Source organism: Mus musculus, chromosome 9 (assembly GCF_000001635.26).
Source record: "Mus musculus strain C57BL/6J chromosome 9, GRCm38.p6 C57BL/6J".
In the NCBI taxonomy this organism is placed as follows: domain Eukaryota; kingdom Metazoa; phylum Chordata; class Mammalia; order Rodentia; family Muridae; genus Mus; species Mus musculus.
The window spans coordinates 12928062-12946093 of NC_000075.6; positions in this window are offsets into that span (position 1 = coordinate 12928062).

The following is an 18032-nucleotide window of genomic DNA, read 5'->3' on the forward strand; positions in this document are numbered from 1 at the left end:
CTAGAGACATGAGCTCTGGGGATACTGGTTAGTTCATATTGTTGTTCCACCTATAGGGTTACAGACCCCTTCAGCTCCTTGCGTACTTTCTCTACCTCCTCCATTGGGGGCCCTGTGTTCCATCCAATAGCTGACTGTGAGCATCCACTTCTGTATTTGCCAGGCACTGGTATAGCCTCACATGAGACAGCTATATCAGGGTCCTTTCAGCAAAATCTTGCTGGCATATTCAATAGTGTCTGCATTTGGTGGCTGACTATGAAATGGATCCCTGGATATGGCAGTCTCTAGATGGTCCATCCTTTTGTCTCAGCTCCAAACTTTGTCTCTGTAACTCCTTCTATGGGTGTTTTCTTCCCAATTCTAAGAAGTGGCGAAGTGTCCACACTTTGGTCTTCATTCTTCTTGAGTTTCATGTGTTTTGCAAATTAGTACTCTTAATACACTTATTCAGAACTTAAGAAAGAAAGAAAGAGAGAGAGAGAGAGAATTTCTGTTTGATAATGGTGGTTTTGAATGGTCTCAGTATTCCAGGCACACCATAAACTCACTTTGTGCTCTAGGATAACCTTGAACTTCAGATCCTCTTGTCTCTAAATTCTCCAAATGCTAGGTAGATGCTCATTGTCAAACTTAGCTTAAAAAGAAACAACTTCATTGCAATTTCTCCTCAGGTTTCCAATTCTAGTGATTCAACACATCCAAAGGAAAGTTGGGGGGAGGGGAACTAATATATTTAATATAGGAGGAAAACAATGATATGAAGAGTTCAATGAAATTGTCAAGTTTAATAAATATCCTAGGAAATATATAGGTTTGAAAAAGATTCTTTGATTTTTGTTGATAAACACAGAACAGCCCAGGAGTAAGTGGCAATAGATATAACCCACCTTTCATTCCTCCAGAGACTCCTCAAGGGCCATAAATGTATTTGATAAAAGGTTCTCTTATATCCATGGCAGCGATCAGATGGATGCTGAACATCACCTGTGAGAATTTGACAAGTATGACACACCTGTAAGATCACAGTGACATCCACAATAAAGTACCAGAAATAAAGAAAAATGCTCTGACAAGATGTCAAGTGCAGATACTTTCTTATCAAAAGAGACAACAAAACACAATTACAGTGCAGGGGAAAAAAATTAAGGAGGAGAAAAAAAACAGAAAGGTCTTAGAACAAAACAGCAATCTCAAATAAATGTAACAGAAAACAAGACTTCATTCCCTCTGGCTGGAATGGTGACAGGGACATAATTGACATGCTTTTGGGAAAAGAAAAATAATTGGTGGCATGAGGTACAGGAGAAAACATGTCATCTATCAGGCAATGACAGGGGTTATAGCAGGCATCCCATCATCAAGAAAGAACACAGAGTTTCTTTGGCATGTGAGGCCAAGTGACATCATGTGCAGCTTCAAGTAGGTGACATAGGACAGACCCAGAGAGTATCACCAGCCACCATGCTCCAAGTCCTCTTTAATGTAGAGCTTGGGCTGCCATCTATTGCTTTATTACTGACAGATGCACAAGATGAGGGATTTAGAATCACAGTCCACAGGAGTGCCTCTCTAGTCAGAGAACTCATGCCAATATTCTCCATGTTCCTAGACGTTCCTAGAGAGCTTTAATCTATCTGGCTGTCATAGAATCACATTGAGGACAAACAACAGTTCTTATTATTTAACACATTTTAGGCAATAAATGCAGGCATTGTTATCAATATACATTCTATAATGTTAGGCTACTGAACTTTGAATATGGTGTAACAGGTACTTGTATGTTATTCCTACACCAAAAATTCTACTATGTTTAAATATATATTACAAATTCATAATGCATAAAATATATGCTTACATATATGGACTATATATATTTACATATACACCCTGATAAATATAGAAATGAAAAGGAGTGTAAGGGGATAATTTAAGGGATCTCATCAGTGACTAAGTAGCTTAACCATGTTGATAATTGTATAGGTAAGAGTTTGTATCAATATTAGAATAAACAGTACTAAGTTAGAATAAGCAGCATTAAAATTAACAATATTAGAATAAACTGTCTATCATTAAAAGTGTTTTTGTTCTGCTGGAAAATCTTGTGTGCCTACAATGAGAGATTTTATTTAATAAAATACAGAACCTCTGTCCCTACTTTACAGCTAAACTAGTTTTAACTGGAAAGAAATTGGGAAAATACTGAAAATGACTTAGCAAAGTGCTAATGTGATCTTAAAGGGATAATGAAAGCCTGTAAAGTCTGGAACCTGAAAGTAAACTCCTTTCATTTACAAGATAATCACAATCAGCACAAGGAAGCAGCCCAAATCAATGGTACCTGTGTTTTCCTTCACCTCTGCTCCAGGTTCACACCTGTCACTAAGGACCCTGACTCTAGACCAGCTGTTATTACAGCTGGAGCCTCTTTGCCCTTGAATAATGAAAAAGCTTCAGTCCTTTGTCTAAATAAGTCCCATTCTCCTTAGAGCTAATCCACAAAATGTTACAAGGAAAGACAGATAGGAACATATCCTGACTATTCTTCTTCTCAGGTTACCTTTCTTTCCTGTGATATCTCTTTCAGCCTCCTGTCTCTGGTGCTTCAACTGTCAAGTCCCATTTCAGCCTGGACCCTAATATTCCTCAAGGCACAGCAGCTGTAGACACACATGCAAACATCCTTTGGTGACTGTACAACCACTTGAGGAAAGATTTGGAGGACACTAGGTTGTGGAGATGGTGGCATTAGTCAGTGCTTTCTATGCAAGGCTGAGGACCTAAGTGTGGCTCTTTAACACATCAGTGTATGGGGACATGTAACTCTAATTCTAGTGCCATGAAAGTGGGATCAGAAGGGACTCTAGGGCTGGCTAGCCAGCTAGCCTTCCTAAATCTGTGAGCCATGGGTTCAGCAAGAGACACCATCTCAAAACTTAAAGTAGAAAGACACTATACACCAATAGAGAAAAAGACACTTTACATCAATCTCTGGCCTTCATGGATTCATACACAAACACAACAACATGCAAACAACACACACACAGTCTACAGGGGATGAACAAGTGATGTTGTTTGATGCCTCTTCTGGCAGAATGTTATCATGATTAAAATTATAATCTGGGAAAGTTGCCCTTCTCTGTTCAAATCCTGCTGGACTTTCCTTTATTGATATGACAAGTGTTTGGTTTTTGTTATTTAACACCTCTTGGGATCCATTTTCTCATCAATAAAATAGTGATAGTAACAGTTATTATTTTAGGCACATTTAGTGAAAAATCAAAATGTAGAGTGTCCAGTCTAATATAAAAACTTTGTTAAAAACCAAAATGTCAGAAAGTCATATATGACTTTTTCTTACTAAGAGTTTGAGCTAAAGTTTTAAAGTTAAAAATCTTATCATGGATTGTCTATAAACTATGAACAAAAATAATATTCTAAGATTTCATACAGCCTAAGCCACTGTGGGATTGTTTATTGGTGTCAGTGACCCACAATAATTGAGGGAAAATAAAGATGCTTTTGGAAGCACAAGGGAATTTCAAAAATAATATATCCAGAACTCTGGCAGGGGAGGGGGGGCTGGCTTAGCAAACTTAGAAGGAAATCACCACCAGGGTAATATTTAGAATTTGATTTATGTTCAAGTGTTCATAAGGATATCTGGTTCTGTATAAGTAGTGTCTGACTAATGACTAAAGAATAAAATAAAAAACAGATCTTGTTTCGGACAAAGGGGGTTGAAAAAAAAAAAGAAAGCTGCATTAGTGAGTTTTATGTCAACTTGACACAAGCTTGAGTGATTTTTGAAGAGGAAACCTCAGCTGAGAAAATTCCCCAACCAGATTGACATGTAGGACATTTTCTTTATTAAATATTGATGTGGGAAGGTACAACTAGTTGTGGGCAATGTCAACCCTGGGTGTGTGGTCCTAGAAGGTATAAGAAAGCAGGCTGAACAAAACTTAAGACAGACAGGAAGCAGCATTCCTCTACTGCTTTTGCTTCAGCTTCTGTTTCTGGCTTCCTGCCTTGAGGTCCAGCCCTTACTTCACTAGATGATGGGTTGCAGAAGCTGTAAGATGAAATAAACCCTTTTGTACATCTCAGCAATAAAAAAAAAAAAAAAAAAAAAAAAAAAAGAAGAAGAAGTCACTAACACAGGGGCCATGGAAGAAGAAAGAGCTCTATAACTATGGCAGTGTCTATAAGTGCCAACAGACACCTGGGCCCACAGAGCAGCGATGAGGCTAACCTGCCTGATCAGAGCACCTACTCCAGTGAGCATCTTGCCTGCCATGGACTGAGCTGACTGGGAGAAAACTGGGGAAGATGCTCACAATCCCAATTCAGAGGCCAGAGTCATGAAAACTTGCAAAGTTATACACCATCTGCACCAGGGCTTCACAGAGAGCTTTCTAGGTAGGAATGGCTGCTCAGAGATAGTCTACATGATATTCCATTGCAAAGGAAATCCAAAAAATGTGTTTTCTATGCAAAATGTTCTAGCACTAAGTAAACCCACTAATCTCAAGTGGGCCACAGTGTTTCCTCTCTTGTGGACCACAGCCAGTCTACCTTTCTCTGCAATGTGGGTGTGATTACTAACAATTCTTTTTCTCTCACAACACTGTCGCTGTGTAGGTATATGATTTGCCATTCATGGGAGAGGCAGAAATAGCTGTGTAGTAAGCAAATGTCAAAGGGGTAACATGAGGCCACCTACCAGGCATACTTTTGCCTACTATTACTTTTCCATCAGATGAAAGCTTAGAGTTTTAAAGTAAAATAGTCCTGTTGCCTTGTCTTATGAAAGGTAGAAGATATTGGACACAATAGAGATTTACTCTACAGGGAAGAAATCCACTGGCTAGCTAACCAGAATGAACAATGGAGGGAAATAAAGCAGATTTCTGCTCAACCACTATATCCAAAGACTTCAATAAACACTTTTTATTTTGTATATATTTGTTTCATATTTATCAAATATTTTCCAATTTACCAAGTGTGATATTCACTGGGAATATAGTTATACACAAAAGAGACCAAGTCCTTGCATCATGAATCTACAGGTGGTGAAGAATACATGATAATAAATGTACCAAAAGATGGCCTAGTCGGCCATCACTGGAAAGAGAGGCCCATTGGATACACAAACTTTATATGCCCCAGTACAGGGGAACGCCAGGGCCAAAAAAATGGGAATGGGTCAGTAGGGAAGTCGGGGGGGGGAGGGTTATGGGGGACTTTTGGGATAGCATTGGAAATGTAATTGAGGAAAATACGTAATAAAAAAAAAGAATGAAAATCAAAAAAAAAAATTCCTCACTGCATATACAGTGAAGTAAGCATAGAAATACAAGGTAATACATGCTGTGTGCAGGGAAAAAAAACACATCATCTCAGATTCTTGACTTCACATAGAGCACCAAGAAACACTTCTCTAAGGAGGGTGCAATTAGCTAAGGCCTAAATATTTGAAAAACAAGTTATCTGAAAATGTAGGCAGCCACAGTGGCCTGAGGACATACTGAACAAGAACAAGCTTAAGTGTTTATGGGTCCCAAAAGTTAATATGCCTAGAACATCTGGAATACAGAGAACAAATTTCATGCTTTTGTAGTTTATGGTTAGATGATAGGTAGGTGTTGAAAATGAAGAGGAACCGGGATCATTTGTAAAGGTTTAGCATGAATGGTTGGGTCCACACAGTCATCATTTATTGACTGGTAATTTTAGAATGTCTGAGCTAGGTGATGTATGCATTCTCTGGCTAGATATTGCAAGCAGATCAAAGCACCACTGACTTAGGATGTAAGCACCTGAGGAAAGTCTCTAACTTAAGCCATCCAAAGTAAAGATAGTGTCCTCAGGGGGAAAAAAAAAAGTTAAAGAAACCGAAAAGAGAATTCTATAAACCACATGTGGCACACAGGGACTAGTGGAAATTAAATGTGCAGTAGAAGAATAACAAAGAAAAACTCGTGGACAAGCTTGAGTTTCTTGTACATTTCTTAAAAAGAAAATAAGGAAGTAGGACAGCAAAGATGAGACGCTTCAAGGCCCTGACCACAAGTTTCGGGTATTTCCAATGGACAGAATTCATAAAAACAAGAAAAATACCTCATATACATTATTCCCCAAAATTCCCTCAAGACTGGACTTCAAAAGGTAAGACTCGCTAAGGACCTAATTAATATATAGCACTAGAACTGACTTAATTACCACAAGTCTACACAGAAGAAAAGAACTTTGATGGTTTGAATAGGTATGACTCTCATAGACTCAGGTGTTTGAAAGCTTGGATATAGGGAGTGGCATTATTAGGAGGTGTGGTCTTGTTGAAGCAGGTGTGGCCTTATTGGAGGAAAGGTATCACTGAAGAGGTGGGCTTTGTGGTCTACTATGCACAAGCTATGCCTAGTGTGACATGCAGATCAAAATGTAGAACTCTCAGCTTCTCCAGCACTACATCTGCCTGCATGCTACCATGCTCCACTCACCATGATAATGGACTAAACTTCTGAAATTGTAATCCAACCCCAACTAAATGTTTTCCTTTAAAAGAGATACCATGATCATGGTGATTTTTCCCAGCAACAAATCCCTAACTAAAATGAAAATGTATCAATTGCATTGTGTGAAGCAAATTTTAGCAAATGAGTATAAGATGAAAAAACTCCATCATCTTCCACAGTGCAAAATAAAATATAACCTGAATAAAGTTAAGAAGACATCATGAAGCTGGGCGTGGTGGCATGGCGCATGCCTTTACTCCCAGCACTCAGGAGGCAGAGGCAGGCAGATTTCTGAGTTCAAGGCCAGCCTGGTCTACAGAGTGAGTTCCAGGACAGCCAGTGCTATACAGAGAAACCCTGTCTCAAAAAACAAACAAACAAACAAACAAACAAACTAAAAAGCATGCTATTTAAGTATGAAAGACATAGAAAACAAGACAAAATAAAAGATATAGTCTAGGTGTCATGGAAGTGAAGGGTGGTCCCCAAGGAGACACTAGAGGCTCTTATAATAAACATGAGAAAGGAGTTGGCAGATGAAACATTGGTAATGGAAACCTTAGTGCATAAAAAACTAGGAAGGAGTGGGCAGAAGGAACAGCAGGACGCCGGAAGGGGAAGCAGGAAGGACTGAAGAACAGGAAGCACAATAGGTGTATTCTGTTTAAATGTAAAACAGTATCCTCTGCCTCACGTGCTTGAGCACCTGGTCTTCAGCTGGTGGCACTGTTTCAGGTCATGGGACCTTTCAGGGGCAGCGCCTTCCTGGAGAAAGTGACCCCAGAGGACCAGGCCTCCTAATTTTATAGTTCAGCAATGACTCTGTGCTTCCTGACTATGACAGCCACGTGACCACCTTCCTGTTGGCATTCTCTGGCTTGATGGAGCCAGAATAAACCTTTTCTTCTTCTTAAAGTTGCTTTGGTCAGGCATTTTGTCATAGTCAATGAAGAAAGCCACTAATACAGCATGGGAATATAGAAGAAAGTTGGAGAAAGTGGCTGATTGAGCTAGTCATCTTTTTTTATTATTATTTAATGTTTTCTTCATTTACATTTCAAATGCTATCCCCTTTCCTGGTTTTCTGGCTGAAAACCCCCTACCCCTCCCCCTCCCCCTGCTCGCCAACCCACCCACTCCCACTTCCTGTCCCTGGCATTCCCCTATACTGGGGCATAGAACCTTCACAGGACCAAGGGCCTCTCCTCCCATTGATGACCAACAAGGCCATCCTCTGTTACATATGCAGCTAGAGCCAGGAGTCCCACCATATGTTTTCTTTGGTTGGTGGTTTAGTCCCAGGGAGCTCTGGGAGTACTGATTAGTTCATATTGTTGTTCTTCCTATGGGGCTGCAAACCCCTTCAGCTCCTTGGGTCCTTTCTCTAGCGCCTTCATTGGGGACCCTGTGCTCTGTCCAATAGATGGCTGTGAGCATCCACTTCTGTATTTACCAGGCAATGGCAGAGCCTCTCAGGAGACAGCTATATCATGCTCCTGTCAGGAAGCATTTGTTGGCATCCACAATAGTGTCTGGGTTTGGTGGCTGTTTATAAAATGGATCCCCAGGTGGGAGAGTCTCTGGCTAGTCATTCTAACAGTCTCTGCTTCACACTTTGTTGTTATAACTCCTTCCATGGGTGTTTTGTTCCCCCTTCTAAGAAGGATTGAAATATCCACACTTTGGTTTTCCTTCTTCTTGAGTTTCATGTGTTTTGCAAATTGTATCTTGGGTATTCTGACCTTCTGGGCTAATATCCACTTATCAGTGATTATATATCATGTGTGTTCTTTTGTGTTTGGGTTACCTCACTCAGGAAAATATCCTCCAGATCATTCCATTTGTCTGAAAATTTCATAAATTGATTGCTTTTCATACCTGTGTAGTACTCCATTGTGTAAATGTACAACATTTTCTGTATCCATCCCTCTGTTGAGGGACATCTGGGTTCTTTCCAGCTTCTGACTATTATAAATAAGGATGCTATGAACAGAGTGGAGCATGTGTCCTTATTGCAAGTTGGAGCATCTTCTGGGTATATGCCCAGGAGTATGGAAATGTAAATCAAAAAAAAAAAAAAAAAAAAAAAAAAAAAACCAAAAAAACCCTGAGATTCCACCTCACACCAGTTAGAATTTGCTAAGATCAAAAATTCAGGTGACAGCATATGCTGGCGAGGATGTGGAGAAAGAGGAACATTCCTACATTGCTGATGGGATTGCAAGCTGATAAAACCACTCTGGAAATCATTTTGGCAGTTCCTCAGAAAATTGGACATAGTACTACCAGAGAATCTAGCAATACCTCTCTCTCCTGGGCATATACCCAGAAGATGCTATTTAATTTTTAGTGCTCAACTTAGTACATTCACAAATCATTATTGTGCTAAATGGTTTAAATTTTTAAGTGATAAAGTATTCCAACTTATTTATAAAGATGCTTAATTCATATTCAAAATTAAAAATCCAAATATTTACAACTTTTTTACTATTTTTCTATGGCTTGCAAACATCACCTTAGTAAAATCTTAGCGCAGCTAATCATCAAATATTACCTCTTCATGCTCACTCTTTCTCTACTCATCTGTTTCAGATTGTATGACCAAGACTTGGGAAGCTAAAAATCTCTTGCAGCCTGTCTCTCCCAGCAGGTGTTACCAATAGAGATGCAGCTTCCCCAGGATCTGACTATGACTGGTTCCCTGGGAAGAGCCAGGCTTCCCCCTTGACTGCAGGTCTGCTTCTCTCTCTTAACATGCACCCTGTAGCAAAGGCTTCTTCTCCCAGATATTTCAGTCCCAGAGGCCACTGAAATTAATTGCAAATGGATGTTGTTATTGTTATTCTTACTTTTAACTGTCAATCTGACACAACCAGGAAAAAAAAAAAAAAAAAAAACCTAGCAAAAAAGTCTTAATGAGGAATTAGAGCAACTCAGCTTATGCGCATGTCTGGGGAGGAGTGGTGGTGTTGACTGGTAATTGATTGGAAAACAAAGCATAAATGTGGGCAGCACATTCTGGAAGCTTCCCAGAAAATAAGAAAATGTCCCTTTTCTTCTTGCTTGGACATCCTTCTTGCTGGTCAGTTCATCTACTCTACTGTTACTGCTGCAATTCCTTCTCTGATTTGAAAACTCAGCTTATTTTGTTGCAACATGGGCTAAATACTCCCAAAGACTCTTCCAGGCTTCCAGTGCCCGATTAAGACTGCTAAATCTCTTGGATTTAGCAAGGGAACGACAGGGCTCTCAGTCTCTCAACTGAAAGACAGCCATTGATGGGAGAGTCTGGTAATAGCCTGTAAGCCAGTTTTACAAACCCTGTTTTGTGTGTATTCACTCTATCTAAGCTTGGTTCCTTTGGAGAACTCTTAAGACCAGTGTTAAGCAACGAGGAATAGCCTTTATGTCTAAGCTCATGACAAACACCACTGAATGTGAAAAACAAAACTAGAAGCTGCATAACTTACAAGTGGGTAGTTTAAAATCTGGTGGGCAATCTTGTGTCCCAGGTCCCTCAGAGACCAGTCTGTGCAGGTGAGAGTGTGGACTGCAGAAGCAACACAGCTCTGGGACAGGCAGAAGTGACACAGCTTCTGGGACAGACCCCCATTTCAGGCTCCAGACATCCGGGTACATTCCCCGACAGAGGAGAGGTGGCCCCTTGGGAGGACTCTGACCACCAGAGCAGGTGAGGGAGCCATCTTGTGTCCAAGGTCCCTAGGAGACCAGTCTGTGCATGTGAGCACACAGACTGCAGAAGAAACACATCTTCTGGGACAGGCCCTGTTTCCGGGCTTTCATCTTCAGCCACAAGGCACATCTGAATGCCATACCTCTGTGCATCTTCCCTGCAAGAAGAGTTTGCCTGCAGAGAGTATTCTGACAACTGAGACTCAGGAGAGAGCTGGGCTGCTAGGACTGTTGACAGAGGCTAACAGAATCACAGGAGGAATAAGATCCAGCAAGAGACAACTATTACAACTAATGGCAGAGATTACCAGATGGCGAAAGGCAAACGTAAGTATCTTAATAACAGAAACCAAGACCGCTCACCATCATCGGAACCCAGCCCTCCCACCTCAGTCAGTCATGGATACCCCAACACACCCGAAAAGCAAGATTCAGATTTAAAATAATATCTCATGATGCTGGTAGAGGACTTTAAGAAGGGCATTAATAGCTCACTTAAAGAAATACAGGAGAAGGCTGCTAAACAGGTAGAAGTCCATAAAGAGAAAACTCAAAAATGCCTTAAAGAATTACAGGAAAACACAACCAAACAGGTGATGGAATTAAACAAAATCATACAAGACTTAAAAGAGAAGTAGAAACAATAAAGAGAACCCAATGTGAGACAACTCTGGAGATAGAAACCCTAAGAAAGAAATCAGGATCCATAGATGTGAGTATCAGCAACAAAATACAAGAGATGGAAGAGAGAATCTCAGGTACATAAGATTCCATAGAGAACATGGACACAACAATCAAAGAAAATGAAAAATGCAAAAAGATCCTAACTCAAAACATCCAGAAAATCCGAGACAAAATGAGAAAACCAAACCTACAGATAATAGGAGTAGATGAGAATGAAGATTTTCAACTTAAAGGGCCAGCAAATATGTTCAACAAAATTATAGAAGAAAACTTCCCAAACCTAAAGAGATGCCCATGAACATATAAGAAGCCTACAGAACTCCAAATAGACTGGGCCAGAAAAGAAATTCCTCCCAACACATAATAATCAGAACAACAAATGTACAAAATAAACAGAATATTAAAAGCAGTAAGGGAAAAAGATGAAGTAACATATAAAGGTAGGCCTATTAGAATTACATCAGACTTCTTACCAGAGACTAGGAAAGCCAGAAGATCCTGGACAGATGTTATACAGACCCTAAGAGAACACAAATGCCAGCCCAGACTACTATACCCAGCAAAACTCTCAATTACCATAGATGGAGAAACCAAAGTATTCCATGATAAAAACAAATTCACACAATATATTTCCATAAATCCCACCCTTCAAAGGATAATACAGGGAAAACACCAACACAAGGACAGAAACTATACCCTTGAAAAAGCAATAAAGTAATCCTTCAACAAGCCTAAAGAAGAGAGCCACAATAACAGAATCACAACTCTAGCAACAAAAATAACAGGAAGCAACAATTACTTTTCTTTAATTTCTCTTAACATCAATGAACTCAATTCACCAATAAAAAGACATAGACTAATAGACTGGCTACACAAACAGGACCCAATATTTTGCTGCTTACAAGAAACCCACCTCAGGGGAAAAACCAGACACTACCTCAGAGTGAAAGGCTGGAAAACAATTTTGCAAGCAAATGGTCTGAAGAAACAAGCTGGAGTAGCCATTCTAATATCGAATAAAATTGACATCCAACCCAAAGTTATCAAAAAAGACAAGGAGGGACACTTCATACTAATCAAAGATAAAATTTACCAAGATGAACTCTCAATTCTGAATATTTATGCTCCAAATGCAAGGGCAGCCACATTCATTAAAGAAACTTTAGTAAAGCTCAAAGCACACATTGCACCTCACACAATAATAGTGGGGAACTTCAACCCCCACTCTCACCAATGGACAGATCCTAGAAACAGAAACTAAGCAGAGATACATGGACAATAACAGAAGTTATGAAGCAAATGGATTTAATAGATATCTACAGGACAGTATATCCTAAAACAAAAGGATATATCTTCTTCTCAGCACCACATGGTACCTCCTCCAAAATTGACCACATAATCGGTCACAAAACAGACCTCAATAGATAGAAAAATATTGAAATTATTCCATGCATCCTATCAGATCACCACAGACTAAGGCTGATCTTCAATAACAACATAAATCATAGAAAGCCAACATTCACATAGAAACTGAACAACACTCCACTCAATGTTACCTTGGCCAAGGATAAAATAAAGAAAGAAATTAAAGAATTTTTAGAGCTTAATGAAAATGAAGCCACATCAGAGCCAAACTTATGGGACACAAAGAAAGGCAGTCCTAAGAGGAAAACTCATAGCCCTGAGTGCCTCCAAAAAGAAACTAGAGAGAGCATACACTAGCAGCCTGACAACACACCTACAAGCTCTAGAAATGAAGGAAGCAAATTCAACCAAGAGGAGTAGACAGCAGGAAATAATCAAACTCAGGGCTGAAATCAACTAAGTGAAAACAAAAAGAACTATTCAAAGAAACAACCATACCAGGAACTGGTGCTTTGAGAAAATCAAGAAGATAGAGAAACCCTTAGCCAGACTAACTAGAGGGCACAGGGACCATATCCTAATTAACAAAATCAGAAATGAAAAAGGAGACATAACAACAGAACCTGAGGAAATCCAAAATATCATCAGGTCCTACTACAAAAGACTATACTCAACAAAACTGGAAAACCTAAATGAAATGGACAAATTCCTAGACACATACCAGGGACCAATGTTAAATCAGGATCAGATTAACAATCTAAACAGTCCCATTTCCCCTAAAGAAATAGAAGCAGTCATCAATAGTCTCCCAACCAAAAAACACCCAGGACCAGATAGGTTTAGTGCAGGGTTCTATCAGACATTCAATGAAGACCTAATTCCAACTCTGCTCAAACTATTTCACAAAATAGAAACAGAAGGTACTCTACACAATTCATTCTATGAAGCCACTTTTACTCTGATACCTCAGCCACACAAGGATCCAACAAAGAAAGAGAACTTCAGACAAATTTCCCTAATGAATATCGATGCAAAAATAAATGGGAACAAAACACCCATGGAAGGAGTTACAGAGACAAAATTTGGAGCTGTGACAAAAGGATGGACCATCTAGTGATTGCCATATCCAGGGATCCATCCCATAATCAGCTTCTAAACGATGACACCATTGCATACACTAGCAAGATTTTGCTGAAAGGACCCAGATATAGCTCTCTCTTGTGAGACTATGCCGGGGCCTAGCAAACACAGAAGTGGATGCTCACAGTCAGCTATTGGATGGACCACAGGGCCCCCAATGGAGGAGCTAGAGAAAGTACCTAAAGGAGCTATAGGGATCTGCAACCCTATAGGTAGAACAACAATATGAACTAACCAGTACCTGGGAGCTCTTGTCTTTAGCTGCATATGTATCAAAAGATGAGCTAGTCAGCCATCACTGCAAAGAGAGGCCCTTTGGACTTGCAAACTTTATATGCTCCAGTACAGGGGAACTCCAGGGCCAAAAAGGGGGAGTGGGTGGGTAGGGGATTGGGGGGGTTGGGTATGGGGGACTTTTGTTATAGCATTGGAAATGTAAACGAGGAAAATACCCCCCCCCAAAAAAATCCTCACAAACCAAATCCAAGAACACACCAAAATGATCATCCATCATGACCAAGTAGGCTTCATCCCAGGAATGCAGGGATGGTTTAATATATGGAAATCCACCAATGTAACCCATTATATGAACAAACTCAAAGAAAAAAAACGTATTATCATCTCATTAGATACTGAGAAAGCATTTGACAAAATCCAACACTCCTTCATGATAAAAGTCTTGGAAAGATCAGGAATTCAAGGCCCTTACCTAAACATAATAAAAGCAATATACTGCAAAGCAGTAGCCAACATCAAACTAAATGGAGAGAAGCTGGAAGCAATCCCACTAAAATGAGGGACTAGACAAGGCTGCCCACTCTCTCCCTACCTATTCAATATAGTACTTGAAGTCCTAGCCAGAGCAATTCGACAACAAAAGGAGATCAAGGAGAGACAAATTGGAAAGGAAGAAGTCAAAAATATCATGATATGCAGGTGATATGATAGTAAATATAAGTGACCCTAAAAATTCCACCAGAAAACATCTAAATCTGATAAACAGCTTCAGTGCAGTAGCTGGATATAAAATTAACTCAAACATATCAATGGCCTTTCTCTACACAAAGGATAAACAGGATGAGAAAGGAATTAGGGAAACAACACCCTTCACAATAGTCACAAATAATATAAAATACCTTGGATGCTAAGTAAGGAAGTGAAAGATCTGTATGATAAGAACTTCAAGTCACTTAAGAAAGAAATTGAGGAAGATCTCAGAGTATGGAAAGATCTCCCATGTTCATGGATTGGCAGGATTAATATAGTCATAATGGCTATCCTGCAGAAAACAATCTACAGATTCAATGCAATCCCCATTAAAATTCCACCTCAATTCTTCACTGAGTTAGAAAGGACAATTTGCAAATTCATCTGGAATAATAAAAAAACAGGATAGCAAAAAATATTCTTAACAATAAAAGAACCTCTAGTGGAATCACCATGCCTGACTTCAAGCTGTACTTCAGAGCAATTGTGATTAAAAAAATAAACAAACAAAAACAAACAAAAAAAAAAAGCAAAACAAAACTGCATGGTACTGGTACAGCAGCAGACAGGTAGATCAATGGAATAGAATTGAAGACCCAGAAATGAATCCACATACCTATGGTTACTTGATCTTGGACAAGGGAGCTAAAACCATCCAGTGGGAAAAAGACAGCATTTTCAACAAATTGTGCTGGCACAACTGGCAGTTATCATGTAGAATGTGAATTGATCCATTCTTATCTCCTTGTAAACAGCTCAAGTCTAATTGGATCAAGGAACTCCATATAAAACCAGAGACACTGAAACTTATAGAGGAGAAAGTGGGGAAAAGCCTCGAAGACATGGGCACAGGGGGAAAATTCCTAAACAGAACAGGAATGGCTGGTGCTGTAAGATCAAGAATTGACAAATGGGACCTCATAAAATTGCAAAGCTTCTGTAAGGCAAAAGATACTCTCAATAAGACAAAAAGGCCACCAACAGATTGAGAATTTTTACCAATCCTAAATCTGATAGGGGACTAATATCCAATATATACAAAGAGCTCAATAAGCTGGACTCCAGAAATTCAAATAACCCCATCAAAAATTGGGATATAGAGCTAATGAAAGAATTCTCACCTGAGGAATACCGAATGGTAGAGAAGCACCTGAAAAAAATGTTCAACATCCTTAATCATCAGGGAAATGCAAATCAAAACAACACTGAGATTCCACCTTACACCAGTCAGAATGGCTAAGATCAAAAATTCAGGTGACAGCAGATGCTAGCAAGGATGTTAAAAAGAGGAACACTCCTCCATTGCTGGTGGGATTGCAAGCTTGTACAACCACTCTGGAAGTCAGTCTGGAGTTTCCACAGAAAATTGGACATAATACTACCCGAAGATCTGGCAATATCTCTCCTGGGCATATACCCAGAAGATGTTCCTACTGGTAATAAGGACACATGTTCATAGCAGCCTTGTTTATAATAGCCAGAAGCTGGAAAGAACCCAGATGTCCCTCAACAGAGGAATGGATACAGAAAATGTGATACATTTACACAATGAAGTACTCCTCAGCTATTAAAAACAATGAATTTATGAAATTCTTGGGCGAATGGATGTATTTATATCATCCTCAGTGAGGTAATCCAATCACAAAAGAAGTCACTTGATATATGCTCACTGATAAGTGGATATTAGCCCAGAAACTTAGAATACCCAAGATATAATTTGCAAAATAAAAGAAAATCAAGAAGAAGGAAAAACAATGTGTGGATACTTCATTCCTCCTTAGAATAGGGAACAAAATACCCATGGAAGGAGTTACAGAGACAAAGTTTGGAAGTAAGACAAAAGGATGGACTATCCTGAGACTACCCCACCTTGGGATCCATTCCGTAATCAGCCACCAAACCCAGACAATATTGTATATGTCAGCAAGATTTTGCTGAAAGGACCCTTATAATGCTGTCTCCTGTGAGTTTATGCCAGTCCCTTTTAAATATAGAAGTGGATACTCACAGTCAGATAGGATGGAACACAGATAGGATGGAACACAGGGCCCCCAATGGAGGAGCTAGAGAAAATAACCAAGGAGCTGAAGGGGTCTCCAACCCTATCGTGGAACAACAATATGAACTAACTAGTACCCCCAGAACTCGTGTCTCTAGCTATATATGTAGCAGAAGATGGCCTAGTTGGCCATCATTGGGAAGAGAGGCCCCTAGGTCTTGCAAACTTTATATGCCCCAGTACAGGGGAATGCCAAGGCCAAGAAGTGGGAGTGTGTGGGTAGGGGAGCAGGGCAGGGGGAGGGTATAGGGAACTTTCAGGATAGCATTTGAAATGTAAATAAAGAAAATATCTAATAAAAATGATAAAATTTTGTGGGCGAATCACAAATACACACACTTACTGTACAGTACAGGGGCTTAAAATAGTGACAATTCCAGTGAACACACTTCTCAAATACAAGGTTCTATGCTAATTGCCTCTCTAAAAGCTTTGGTTTTCTAAGTCACAATTGTGGTCCCTTTAGAATGAAGTTTCAGACCTCAAGATCACCCTTAGCCTGGAGCTCAGATCCCAAGGGTATTGGTTTAAAAATTTAGAGGGCAGTAGAGACAAAAGAGGAAGCAAAGATAAATTTTCCAGAATTCTTCTTTGTCTTTAGGGTATTTGAATCAAATGAGAAAGCCACAAACGGTCACACGATTTCTTTGAACGTAAATAACAATGTAGCTGGGTCATACCTTCAGCACTCCATCTGCCAGCTGCAGAGTGGGGGAGCAGAGTAGTTAAGCCCATCATTAATCATAGGGACAAGTGGCAGGTTCAAGCACCCTGTGATTCATGATAAGGAGAGAAGCATCTAAGTAATGTGATTTTTTTTTTTTTAACCTTTAAGTGAAAATAAGTAGAAGCATCTAGAGGGATGTTTGGAATCCTGTGCTAATGTCTAAGAGAGCATGGCCGGCCACCTGATTGAAGGATTTATCTAATTTATCAGGACAATTGCCTTTACACATACACGAACAAGGAGAGAGGGAGATGTAAAGGGGGAAAAGTATATGAATTCTTTAACTATTTTCTTTGCATAGCATTTCCTTTTATACAATCACCCCCTTTATGCTCAGAATGAAAGAGCTTGAATTAAACACTGAAAAGCCAAGAACTTGAGAGAAAGGGCTAGACTGGCAGGTGGGTGGTTCTCTGTTGTATCTTACTGTTACTGCTTCCTGCTTCCAAACAGCGTCTGCTCAGCTCACACTGCTAAGTGGCCATTGAGTACAAGACAAAGATTACATCTCAGTTTTTCCTAGATCAAGAATGGATGCAATTAATTTAAGTGTGTGAGAGCCATATTCTATTACTTTAAATTCTGTCCGATTAATGGAGAATATCTACTCTTATTGTGCAAGTACACAACATATACTGCATGTGTGTGTGTGTGTGTGTGTGTGTGTACAGGCACACAAACTCATTAGTACACATGTGGATACCAGAGGAGGCGTGTCTTTCTCTATGACCTTCCACATGATCTCTTGCTGAACCTGAAGCTGACTGTTTAGGCAGGCTTACTGGCCAGAGAGAACTCCTGGGATCCGACTATTTCTGCTCCCTCTGTACCCTTGGCTATGACATGCTTTTATATTGGT